We start from the raw sequence: 12,255 nt of genomic DNA on the forward strand, positions 1-12,255 counted from the left end.
CCTCATGTTAAATGCTGCACATTTTAAAAAGATAAAAACTTAGCCCATTCAGATCAGAGATTTAATATAAATATAAAAAGTCAGAGAGCTGGAAATTGATCTCTCATAATGTTTTGCATTATTATGGAAAATTACTGGATGATGAACACACAGCAGTATAACATGGAACGAAGAACTCAAAGAATCTAATTATTTAAATATACGTCACATTTTTTAAGCTGACAACCAGAATGTAAATTGTCAGTTTTAACTACTGGCCTTGATAAATTTTTCTTCCTTTGGGGTCATGGAAACCTTCATTAATAAAGGACAAAGTAACAATGCAACCTTATTAATGTACCATTCATCTTCCAGCATGGAGGCTCAGTAGATAGTTATTATTATTTATATTGCAGAAGCACTCACAATGTGTTTACAAATACAGACCCTGCTCCAAAGAACTTACAATCCAAGACAAATAGCAAACAAGCAGGATGCAGGAAGAGGGATACATTGTACAATTTTGTGAAGTAAATATCAGTCACCTGCATCTGCCCTACCATCTAGCTGTTGGCAGCTGAATATTGCTTGTAGGCATTATGGTAGAGGTGGCTCTGGAGGAGAGTGCAGAGGACTTTCAGATTAGTGCATGGTTCCAACCGTGAGTGGGGATTGGCATGTAAAAAGGTGTGAAGATTGCGGAGGGAGAAACAAACGTATGTAAAGGGAAGGTGTGCTGAGTTTGACACAACTCAAGTAGACTAATGGACAAGTTGGTCTGTTTACACAGAAGTTGCTGAAGACAAAGGCAGGAGATGTTAGGAATGGAAGAGGAAGTGCTAGAGTGAAGACCTGAGAGGATGGGAGTTGGGGCGGAGATGGGGGAATTCTGAAGTCAGCACTATGGTGAGGGAGAGGAAAGGACACTAATGGAGCATTAGCTATGGTAGATAAAGAATGAGGAAACAGAGGAGTCAGAGAGAAGATCAATGCTAATTCCATGATGCTTCTGAACAAGCTGTGTGAGAGGGGGAAAGATCACAAAGATAAAACAAAAACAGGGCTGTATCTTTAAAAAAAATCCAGACTCCACTGCGGGGAAGGAAAGGAAAATGAAAAGATTGTGATGGAATGTGGGGATACCAGAGGGAATAGAAGAAGACGAGGGAAAGAGGGAGGAAGTTTGGGACCAGGCAATATTTTTGTAGTTCTTTAATGTTCCACTAGAGATATTTAAAAACAACGTTTTGTGGGGGTTTTAAAATAAAATAATAATTAAACCCTCCAAAAAGACAGCAAAATGCTTTTGAGTCACTAAGAATTCCATCATCTAATCCTATGCCAGGCAGGGAGTAAGTAGCTTTCTGAGGCGCCTACATTTATTCTGTGATTTGTGCACTTACATCCTAAGTATGGTTGCAAGGCTGCTGCACAGCCTCTGTGTTGCTCTGTTCCAGCCTCTGTGCAGGAACTGAGGCCTTTATCTCTGCATACTTGTGCAGGATGTTGAAACCACAGGATCATTGTAAACATAGATCTCAGTGCTCTACCCTGGCCTACCTCCATTTTGACCTTCTTGATGCCTACATTTCTGCAGCTGGTCCACCTGGTGAGGGGGATGTGCACAGACATCCCTGGGTTGCTGTCCTGCCTGCAGTTCCCAGCTGCAAACAGCCCTCAAGCCAGATATAAGCACCTGTGCTGATCCACCAAACCACAAGTGAATTATACGATCAATGAACTCTGCTCAGAGCCCTAGGACAACAAACCATCTTTAACAGTTTGTTTTCAGCGGTGCACATTTATAAACAGACACTAATAAAACAGAAGATGTTTTCCAATTGAGTGAGAATGGCAGGGTCTAGAGAAGACCCTGAATCGGTGAAGGAAACAAGTTATCAGTTTCCATTTTACATTGTATAACACAGTGCCTAATAAATAAAAACATCAAAAGACTTTCCTCGTTTGATGTTTCTTCACATGGATTTTAGTGAAGAATCTATCTCAACTGGCATTTTAACCGGGAACTTATGGAACCTCAAAAAAGTAGCACTTCTCATCAGGCTCTATTTGTTGTCATAGTAACAGTGATATACATCCTTTGTTTAAAAAAAAAACACCCCCTGTCGTTACAGGAGATATTCCCTCTTTCCTCATTCTGAAGTAGCCCTGGATGTAATTTGCATAATTTATTCATCCTAGGCTACAATTGGGCATCTAATTTCCAAGTAGTTAGGTTTCGTTTAAATTTTATAACCAGGTGCACAGGTGAAAAGCAGCAAAAAGTTTTAGAAGGTTAATATAGCAAGGGAACTGAGCAATCATGGCATGGTTATAAATTATATAGAAGTGCCATAAAAAATTGTTGAGTACCTTGTGGTCTCTACTAGTTCTCTTATTCAGATGTCAAAGACAAAAAAGCATGTTTTCTTTGCTGTTCAGTAAAATCAGAATAATGTATTTCTTATCAACAACAACAAGCCTGCTGTATCTTGGGCCAATATTATTGAAGACTGGTGCCTGAAATTATACTGTTAGCACCTTGTGTAAGCGCCTTTCATTGGCTGAATTTTTAACATTTCTAAGCTCTTATTGATTTTAGGGAGAGATTCTGAATGCTTGGGACTTCTGAAAGTCAGCTCCATTCAAGATCATCTCACCTGAAGAATTAGATTTGCCCAAGAAACTTCATGATGCTATCTCTATACTTTTGTTAGCTGTTTAGGTACCACAGGACTATTAATTGTTTTTAGGTCATTTACTGTGATCCATAAAAATACATATAGGAGCTTAAGTTTAATGAACCACTTCTGAAAGGCTTGGCCTTTGTTATTGGAGAAAAAATGTCAGCCACAAAAACAAAACATCTCAGCTTAGAGTGTTCATTTTGGCCGAGCATGCACTGGCATTTGATAATAACTATGAAAAATGTTGCATTGTGTGTGCCTAAGCTGTTGCTTTCAGACAATAACAAAACTCGTTTAAACTTAAATTAATAACTGGAATCAGTCTAAAAGCCTAGTCACTTGCTAAATACAGTCTGGGAAAATCAATTATTCTGGAATTCAGAAAAACAAAAATCTGAAACCCACAAAAGTTTGGTGAATTTATCTAGTTTGAACAAGTCATTTGCTAACAGGCCTGGTTTACTTGCAGAAAGAACACGACTTTTTTTCCCTTTTCAGTGACACCGCTGCCTTTAACCGCTTTCTTCTGTCTCCCGCTAATCTCACTCCTTTTCAACTGCAACCCCAACACATTTCTTCTCCTCCAACTTATCCTCCACTGTCTTACTTTTCTTTATTCATTTTCTGTTGGCCAATCAACAGGAGCAATGAGGCTTCAAAGGAGAAGTTACTCCTTCTGTCTCTATTCCGTTTATTTGTTTATGGTCATATAACTTCAATATGAATCAACAGTTGCCACTTTTTGAAAGAACAGAAGTGCTAATGCCACTGTCCTGGGTAAATTCCACTTTGGTTAGCTACAGAGTGAGTTACTGGATAACAGATTTCAGTTTCCATTTTCTTATGTCCAAAAACCATTTTCAAGCTGTATTGTGCACTGTGAAATAGGTACTGCCCTCCACTGTAGAGAGGGGTGCATTTTAGTGCCAAGTAAAATGTTCCTTATCACTATACTTTGTCAAGAGTTTTAGGGTCCCTGTGGAGGAAAAGGGCTATATAAACATAAGTCCTTCATTAGAACACACCATACAATGAAACTCAACATTAGTCTCCTTTGTAGCATAAAAACTATTATAAATGTAATTGACTAAACCATCGTCTTTATAAATTAATCACTTTCATTAACTCTCTTAACATAAGCTCCTCAAAGTGCTTTACAAGAATAATAAAATGTTTCAGATCAATAAAATCCAATTAACTGCCCAGTTATACTGTAAAAAAACTCTCTAGTTTACTTTTAAAAGTAACTAAGGCTTCTACAAAGTTTAATGAACTGAGGCAAAGAATTCCCAAAGCAAGCAGGATTATAATGACACATTATAAAGCTTATTCCTTTGCTTGAGTTCTCCTACTTGCCTTTTTAAATCCACTCTACTTAATGTGACTCTAACAGCATACAATTTTAAGTTGCATTACACACACATGAATTTGTTGTACCTTTTATATACCTTAATTATACCTTGTCCTGATGTTTTGTCTCTTTAGGTGACTGGCAGAATCAGCTGCTGTCATTTATTATTTGTACAGCACTACCAACACACGGTGCTTTTTGGACAGGTAAAGAGACAGGGAGCCTGCCACTACTCTAGCAGGGAGAAGAGGCACAACAGGAAAAAGAATTGAAATATTTGCATCTTTCTGGTGGATCTTGAATTTTGCTTTTAATAAAGATGTTACTTAGTCAAGACTGAGGATGCACTCAGATTGTATCTGTTCCCTCACAAACATATGTGATGTAACCTGTGCCGTTTAGTTGCAGTTCAAGCTAAAATATCACAGATGCCAAATCCCCAGTCTACTCTTAACAAGGCCGATATGAATTATTTACAAGCTATAATACGTTAGCACAAGTTCCTAAGGGGAACAGTTAATCTAAGGCACTTTCTGAATTGGGTACAGATTTTTGAAGAATAATATGTTCAAAGCAACGTACAACGGTTTTTAAGAGCAGGTTAGACAAACAGGAATGATCTAGATGGTACTTGGTTCTCCTGTGAGGGGAGTGGACAGGACTCGAGGTCCCCTCCAGTTCTGGTATTCTATGATTAAGCTAAAGCAGCATAAATGTTTATTTTCATTATTTAGTGTAACCGCCACCAAGGCGGATTTGAACCTGGGACCTCAGGAGCTAACTATAGGAGCCTCTACCCTCTGAGCTAAAAGTCAGCTCACTCCCAACCCCTGCTGTAGAGGTCTCTTGATCTTAACTGTTGCAGTGGTCTAGGTACCATTTGCAGTACTCAGTAACCACACTAGGGCTATGTCTACACTTGCGGCTTCTTGCGCAAGTATGGCCGTTCTTGCGCAAGAATCTGCAGAGTGTCCACACTGCCAGCCCGCTCTTGCGCAAGTAAATTTACAGTACGGCATGGTAAGAGATGGATCCTTGTGCAAGAGCTACGCTCTTTTTTAACAGGTGTAAGCCTTCTTGCGCAGGAGTTATTGCGCAAGTGGGAAGTGTGGATACTTGGCAGGGATTTCTTGAGCAAGAAAGCCCTATGGCTAAAATGGCCATCAGAGCTTTCTTGTGCAAGAGAGCCTCCACACTGCCATGGGTGTTCTTGCACAAAAGCACAGCTTGCGCATGGCAATGTGGACATTTTCTTGCACAAGACTTCTTGCACAAGAACACTTGCGCAAGATGTTCTTGCGCAAGAAGCCGCCAGTGTAGACATAGCCTAGGTGTATGGGTTACATTAGCATTAATAAAAGCCTTTGGCACACATTTTATGTACACTGACTGTATCCTTTCACTAATGGTGAACACCCCTTCACCTGCATAAAGCCTTTGTATGTGAGCTCTGTGCAGCTGAAGTGGTTTTGTGATGAAATTCAGATCCAGCACCCCAATCCCCTGCCTCAGATCACAGACCCCTCCTGCCCTAGTTCACAATCCAAATCTCTGCACCCCAATTCCCTCCCCTAAGTCACAATCCAACCCCCAGCACTCTAGTCCAGATGGAACTATCCCAGGTCACAACTGCATCATCCTTCACCCAAACTCCCTCCCTTCCCCCAAGCTCCCTTCTGCACCTAACCTCCATACCATACCCTGTACCTCCTCCATTAATATCATGGAAGAGTGCAGCCCTCAACCACTTTCCAAATTCTTGGAGTGGTCCCCCATCAAAAATTATTGCCCACCTCTGTAATAGGGGAACCCAAGCTCTCCATCTACACTATGTTCCTTAGCAGGGACTCTAGAACTAACAACCACCAACTAGCATTCACCTTTCGAGGAGGGGGAAGACCCTATTTGGACACAGACTGGCTAACCTAGTGAGGAGGGCTTTAAACTAGGTTTGATGGGGACAGGTGACCAAAGCCCACAGGTAAATGGAAAACATGGAGACCTGGGAGATAGGTCAGAAATGGGAGGGACTGTGGGCTATAAAGGCAGAGAGAAAGGAGGGTCAGGGCAAAACTGGGAGGCAAGGTCAAATCAGGATCTTAGATACCTATATACAAATGCGAGAAGTATGGGTAATAAGCAGGAAGAACTGGAAGTGCTAATAAATAAGTACAATTATGACATTGTTGGAATCACAGAAACTTGGTGGGATAATACACATGATTGGAATGTTTGTATGGAAGGGTACAGCTTGCTCAGGAAAGACAGACAGGGGAAAAGGGAGGCGGTGTTGCCTTATATATTAAAAATGAACACACTTGGAGTGAGGTGGAAACGGGCATAGGAGACGGAAGTGTTGAGAGTCTCTGGGTTAGGCTAAAAGGAGTTAAAAACAAGGGTGATGCCATGCTAGGAGTATACTACAGGCCACCTACCTAGGTGGAAGTGGATGAAGCTTTTTTTAAACAACTAACAATATCATCTAAAGCCCAAGATTTGGTGGTGATGGAGGACTTCAACTATCCAGATATATGTTGGGAAAATAACACAGCAGGGCACAGGCTATCCAACAAGTTTTTGGACTGCATTGGAAACAACTTTTTATTTCAGAAGGTTGAAAAAGCTACCAGGGGGCAAGTTGTTCTAGATTTGATCCTAACAAATAGGGAGGAACTGGTTGAGAATTTGAAAGTGGAAGGCAGCTTGGGTGAAAGTGATCATGAAATCATAGAGTTCACAATCCTAAAGGAAGGGTAGAAGGGAGAACTGCAAAATAGAGACAATGGATTTCAGGAAGGTGGATTTTGGTAAGCTCAGAGAGCTGATAGGTAAGATCCCATGGGAATCAAGACTGAGGGGAAAAACATCTGAGGAGAGTTGGCAGTTTTTCAAAGGGACATTATTAAGGGCCCAAAAGGAAGCTATTCCACTGCATCGGAAAGATAGAAAATATGGCAAAAGACCACCTTGGCTTAACCATGAGATCTTGCATGATCGAAAAATAAAAAAGGAGTCATATAAAAAATGGAAAGTAGGACAAATTACAAAGGATAAATATAGGCAAACAACACAGGAATGCAGGTGCAAGATTAGAAATGCAAAGGCACAAAATTAGCTCAAACTAGCTATGGGAATAAAGGGAAACAACAAGACTTTTTAAAAATACATTAGAAGCAAGAGGAAGACCAAGAACAGGGTAGGCCCACTGGTCAGTGAGGAGGGAGAAACAGTAACAGGAAACTTGGAAATGGCAGAGATGCTTAATGACTTCTTTGTTTCGGTCTTCACCGAGAAGTCTGAAGGAATGCCTAACATAGTGAATGCTAGCAGGAAGTGGGGAGGTTTAGAAGATAAAATAAAAAAAGAACAAGTTAAAAATCACTTTGAAAAGTTAGGTGCCTGCAAGTCACCAGGACCTGATGAAATGCATCCTAGAATACTCAAGGAGCTGATAGAAGAAGTATCTGAGCCTCTAGCTATCATCTTTGGAAAATCATGGGAAACAGGAGAGATTCCAGAAGACTGGAAAAGGGCAAATATAGTGCCCATTCATAAAAAGGAAAATAAGAACAACCCAGGAAACTACAGACCAGTTAGTTTAACTTCTGTGCCAGGGAAGATAATGGAGCAAGTAATTAAGAAAATCATCTGCAAAAACTTGGAAGGTGGCAAGGTGATAGGCAACAGCCAGCATGGATTTGTAAAGAATAAATCATGTCAAACCAATCTGATAGCTTTCTTTGATAGGATAATGAGTCTTGTGGATAAGGGAGAAGCTGTGGATGTGGTATACCTAGACGTAAGGCGTTTGATATGGTCTCGCATGATATTCTTATCAATAAACTAGGAAAATACAACTTAGATGGGGCTACTATAAGGTGAGTGCATAACTGGCTGGATAACTGTACTCAGAGAGTAGTTGTTAATGGTTCACAATCCTGCTGGAAAGGGATAACAAGTGGAGTTCCTCAGGGGTCTGTTTTGGGACCGGCTCTGTTCAATATCTTCATCAACGATTTAGATATTGGCATAGAAAGTACGCTTATTAAGTTTGCAGATGATACCAAGCTGGGAGGGGTTGCGACTGCTCTGGAGGATAGGGTCATAATTCAAAATGATCTGGACAAACTGGAGAAATGGTCTGAGGTAAACAGGATGAAATTTAATAAAGACAAATGCAAAGTGCTCCATTTAGGAAGGAACAATCAGTTTCACACATACAGAATGGGAAGCGACTGTCTAGGAAGGGTTCTGGCAGAAAGGGATGTAGGGGTTATAGTGGGCCACAAGCTGATTATGAGTCAACAGTATGATGCTGTTTCAAAAAAAGCAAACATGATTCTGGGATGCATTAACAGGTGTGTTGTGAGCAAGACACGAGAAGTCATTCTTCCACTCTGCTCTGCACTGGTTAGGCCTCAACTGGAGTAATGTGTCTAGTTCTGGGCAGCACATTTCAAAAAAGATGATGGGGGACCACTTTCCAAATTCTTGGAGTGGTCCCCCATCAAAAAGTATTGCCCACCTCTGTAATAGGGGAACCCAAGCCCTCCATCTACACTATGTTCCATGGACTTGGAGAAATTGGAGAGGGTCCAGAGAAGAGCAACAAGAATGATTAAAAGTCTAGACAACATGATCTATGGAGGAAGGCTGAAAGAATTGTGTTTGTTTAGTTTGGAAAAGAGAAGATTGAGGGGGGACATGATAGCAGTTTTCAGGTATCTAAAAGGGTGTCATAAGGAGGAGGGAGAAAACTTGTTCATCTTGGCCTCTGAGGATAGAACAAGAAGCAATGGACTTAAACTGCAGCAAGGGAGGTTTAGGTTAGACATTAGGAAAAAGTTCCTAACTGTTAGAGTCAAACACTAGAATAAATTGCCCAAGGAGGTTGTGGAATCTCCATCTCTGGAGATTTTTAAGAGTAGGTTAGATAAATGTCTATCAGGGATGGTCTAGACAGTATTTGGTCCTGCCATGAGGGCAGGGGATTGGACTTGATGACCTCTCGAGGTCCCTTCCAGTCCTAATATTCTATAATTCTATGAACCAAGACCTATATAGTTCCCTTCCTTGCACCTACATTATTCTATTTTTGTCACTGAGTTTACTGAACAGCAAAGAAAACATGTGTTTGCATCTTTGACGTCTGAATAAGGGAATTATGTGCTATTGCTATCCCTGCCAGAATTCACGTTCTGCCTCCCTCCATACCCCACATCCTTTTTCTTTCCCAGTTTATTTTTCTTCTTTCTATCCTATTTCCTTCTGTATAACAAGGGTCTGGCTTAGTCAGCCAAAAGGCATATTTTGCAACCTTGCTACAAACCTGTGACCAGAAAAAAGTAGCCAAATACAATGCTCTAAATTGCCTAATGCAGGTACAAGTTTGCCAGATGTCAGAGTTACTAGTAAGGCCATGGAGCTCTGCCTTCCTTCAGTGAGGCTGCAAATGAAAGTCAACACCAGAGACAGAAGCCGCATCTTCTATCTTTGCTAATCTTTTCTCTTCCCTTTTGTGTGTGTTTGCTTTGTCTTCTTTGTTAGACTTTAAAAGAAGCAGCAATAACAACAGCTCCAACTCATCATAGTTAACTCTGATTTTCCATCCAAGAAGGATAGTTATTACTACCTTTGCTACTATTTAAAAGATTATCAGACAAGGTATATTTTTTCCCTTAAAGAACTCTCCTGGACTAACAGAAAAGGAAACAAGGAATGTTGTTAAAATGAAAGCCTTGCTTAATGCTTCAACATTTCAAATGCTTTCACTGGTTTTCCCTTTTTTTCTGTATGTTCAATAAAAGGTTAAAATTATACATTTGCCATGGTACACAGCAGGCTGAGCTCTCTGTATGCCATATCTTGTTTAAAACTGGGTTAAGACCTTTAAGTCCGTGGGCCCCTTTGTTTCATCATCATTAATACAACTGAACTAATTACCACAGTATCTTAATTTCAAATTGTTTCTAACGTGCTTCTAAAATGATTTTACTACAAATCTTTGGGCTAGAATGTAGCTTTTTTTAAAAGCCCTGGATAGGGGCAATAGAGAGGAGCCCAAGGACAGTGCACAGAGAGACTGTGCCTTCAAGAATTTCTTTTCCAATACTGCTCCCTGCGTATGTGAAGTGCACAGTCTAGTCCAGTGATGAGCAACATAAGCTGGTGAATGGGCCGCATGAGTGGCCTTCCTTCATCACTGCGGGCCATGAGATTGTCATAACCAAGATGGTCTCCTGGGACAGAATATTTTTGCTAACTGCTTGAGTACCTAGAATTTGTGGGACGTGCTGATTGAACCATAGCAGCACTTCGACTGGATGGGGGGGGGGGGTAGTATATGGGGCTCTCAGCATGCACCTCTCTTCATGTTCCCTTTCTTTACATGCACATCACTTTAGTAATGTTTATAGGGAAAAACACCCTACACAGATAGAAACCAGTGGAATCTGGTAGCCCTGCCCATGCACAACAGCAAACAAAATGTCTCACAGGCCATACATAGAACTCTGATGGACTACAGGTTGCCCACCATTGGTCTAGCTTATCCATTAGGATAGATCCATAATTCCTCTTCCCTGGCCTCTTTCTAGAGCATTGCTCTGGATGACATAGGGAGCAGAGGGCCTACTGTTGTGAGGGGCCCATGTATGTCTACGAAAGAGTGGGAAGAATGTCTTTATGCCTTGTAAGCCTTGCACTTGTGTGGCTACTCAGCAGAAATTCAAATGCCACCCAGCTGATTAGCAGAGTACCCACAGCCAGGTTGTGTGCTTTTATTGGTGGTGCACATTCACACATGCCTCGGTACACATTTGTTCCATGCATGAGTGGAAAATATTAGAAGAAACATTGGTCACACTGGGCTAATAATGGAGATAAATAAATATTGCTCCAAATGTTGATTGTCCAAAAATGCACTTTTGATGCTGATTTAGTGTTGTAAACTGCTCTGCAAAAACCAAAAAAAAAAAATAAAAAAGGAATCCCACCTTGGAGACAGAGGAAAACCCTAAAAAGTGAAAAATATACCACTCGGGAGTTTGGGGTTTTTTTTTTTTTTTTTTTTGAGAGGAGCACTTCATGTTGGAACTAACCAGACAATTTACAGTTAACTTATTTGGTAGCATAACCCCAGTTATTATGAATTCAGCAGTCAAGGCAGTAGCAAGAATCTGGGAGACTGTCATCCATTATTTGGCCACAGATAATATCCTTTATAGTTTGCTATTTCCAATTTTAATTGAATTTGAAGCGGCTTTCATCTGGGCTAGTAGCCTGCAGCAGTAATCTATAGCCAGTGAGACTTCTGTAAGCTCTTCTTGTGAAATACACACGCACATCCTAGACAGTGCTACATTGGAAGAAAAATATATCAAACTATATTGCTCCTCTGACAATGCAGCCAGCCCTATTTTATGTGGTGTAAGTGAATTACTATCGCTCTGAGTACACTAGGAAAATGTCCTGTATGTTGACAATAATACATTCCAAAAATTGCAGAGGAGCCAACCACAACAGAAGCAGCCAAAGCAGGGACTGCTGCCTTGGAGGGGAGGATATAAAATGTGACCTAGCCACAGTCCTCATCCAAGTTCTACCCTGAGCCCAGGACTGCGCAAGGGGCTTCTCTTTCGATTTAGCAGGTCCCCGTCTAAGTAAATACAGCCGCAATCATCATCATCATGGAACCAACATGCCGGGATGCCATCACATTGTTCATGCTTGCGACTCTACCAAATTCACAGCCACTCAGAACACATCATGGACTATGAAATCTGGTGTCCTGTGAAATCTGGCCTTGTGTGTGCTTTTACCATATAGTATACAGCAGCAGTGACCAGAGCCCCAGGCCCTTTAAATCATTGCCAGAGTGCCACATTGCATACTCTGTGCAGCCTGGGAAAGAGGCGCAGATCCTTGTACAGTGCTGAAGGCTACCCAGCCCTAGCCCTGCCCCTTCTACCTGAGTCCCACCCCTTCTGGAGGTGCAGAATAGGGACACACTCCCCATCTTGCCTGGGACCCCAAGGAGGCTGTTGGCCCTGCTGCCCTTCCTACACCCTGGCTGTGTCTACACTGGCATCCCTTCCGGAAAAGGGATGCTAATGTAGCACATCGCAATTGCAAATTCCGCGGGGGATTTAAATATCCCCCGCGGAATTTGCATTTACATGGCTGCCGCTTTTTTCCGGCTTGGAGAAAAGCCGGAGAAAAGCGCCAGTCTAGACGTTA

At 41.3% G+C, this 12,255-nt stretch overlaps 1 protein-coding gene across 7 annotated transcripts in view; it reads right to left on the reverse strand.

The window, feature by feature from the left end:
* STK32B (serine/threonine kinase 32B) overlaps nucleotides 1-12,255 on the reverse strand; it is a 291,208-nt gene that overhangs the window by 216,140 nt on the left and 62,813 nt on the right. The window lies entirely within an intron of this gene.

This window comes from Pelodiscus sinensis, chromosome 4 (genome assembly GCF_052426305.1).
Source record: "Pelodiscus sinensis isolate ZL-2025 chromosome 4, ASM5242630v1, whole genome shotgun sequence".
Classification (NCBI taxonomy): domain Eukaryota; kingdom Metazoa; phylum Chordata; order Testudines; family Trionychidae; genus Pelodiscus; species Pelodiscus sinensis.